This window comes from Octopus bimaculoides, chromosome 5 (genome assembly GCF_001194135.2).
Source record: "Octopus bimaculoides isolate UCB-OBI-ISO-001 chromosome 5, ASM119413v2, whole genome shotgun sequence".
In the NCBI taxonomy this organism is placed as follows: Eukaryota; Metazoa; Mollusca; class Cephalopoda; order Octopoda; family Octopodidae; genus Octopus; species Octopus bimaculoides.
The window spans coordinates 104,010,114-104,011,895 of record NC_068985.1 but is presented as its reverse complement, the minus strand read 5'-3'; positions in this window follow the sequence as shown (position 1 = coordinate 104,011,895).

Here is a 1,782-nt window from a genome sequence, read left to right as displayed (position 1 = left end):
TATGTAGTATTAAGACAGTTTCAGTATAAATTAACTAAATTTAACAGAAAATTGTTGGGTGAGTGTTTGGCCAACCAGATTCGCAAGGAGCCATTTAAGCATTGATTTGTGAGTTCGATTCTGACTTAGGTTATCTCATCAATTTTTTTTATCACTTGCTTATATTTAAAAATTGTCGCTTTAAAATCGGAGAATAAATATTATCATAATATATGTTATATACAGTTATTATACTATGAGCCTACCATAGTAACTTTCTCTCCGTAACCCGCTAAGCCTCTCCGGCTTGTTTATAAAAATATTTTGTATGTATGTATGTGTGTGTGTGTGTGTTTGTGTGTGTATGTACATGTATTCTAATATCTGTATTTGTATGACCCTAAGGCAGTGGCCGGAGAAAATCCTTGACTGCATTTCGTCCGTCTTTATGTTCCGAGTCAAAACTCCTCCGAGGCCGACTTTGCGTTTCATCCTTTGAGGACCGATAAAATAAGTACCGGTTGAGCACGAAGGCCGGCGTAATCGGCTTAGCTCCTCCCCCTAAACTGCTGATCTTGAGCCAAAATCTGAAACTAATCTATCTATCTATCTATCCATCTATCTGTCTATCTATCAATATCTATCTATGTATCCATTTATCCATCTCTCTCTCTCTCTTTCTCCCTCTCTATCTATCTATCTATCTATCTATCTATCTATCTATCTATCTCTTTCTTTCTCTCTCTCTCTCCTTCTCTCTATCTGTCTATGTATCTATATGTCTGTCTGTCTGTGTCTCATTGTATGCATGCAATTTATGTATGTATGTATGTATGTATGTATGTATCCACGCATACACACATACACAGAGTATTGCTACAATGTTTAACACGCATTGTTTTTCTTGGGTGCAGTATTTGCAATAAGATAGACTTATACTATTATAAATAATAATATGCTAACACATACGAAACCTTAGTTCACATTCATGCATACTTCTATATACATCAAATTCATTCATACAAAATTTTAAATAACCATCAGTGGAAAACTTCCTGCAACACCAAGTGCTGAAACGTTCACCTATCATATAAGGGAAAAGCATGTCGCTACATGTAAAACTACAAGGGGTTAGGCGAAAGGCAGCTCGCTGACGTCAGTCGCATAAAGTTAAGTCTTTAATCTTGGCCAGATCATCTACTAAAACCCTCACAAAAAACTGGGACAAAGTGAAAGCATTTTCGATGACGCCCCTGTTATTATCAACAAAAGGGGATCACAGCTCAAGGATTAAGTTTTCAAAAGAAATGGAGGGTATACTTTCTATATGTGTAGACGATGAATATTTACAAAAAAGGTTTCTACATTTATAACTTATGATAACACGGTGTAACCTCTCATTGTGAGAGGTTATCTTAAAGTATTCATAGCTTGGAGGGTGCGCCAGCGAGTCTCTGGATTTTTCAGCTGCTTCTTGGTCTTTACTGAATTCATTCGTGTTCATAGTATTGTTAAAAATAAGTTATCAGGTTCTTAGCTTTATGTATGTTATGTTATAAAGACACTTTGCAACGCTATAACATTTACTGTGATATTTGTAGGAGCGATCTACAGCTGTAATCGAGAAAATATTCAATGAACATAAAAACATACGTGCATACATATATATATGCGTACATGTATGTCTGCGTGTGTGTGGGGAGCGGGGGTATATACGTTTGTAAGCACACACAACGCACACACATATACTCGCATATATTTATGCATGTATATATGTATGTATATATATATATATATATATAT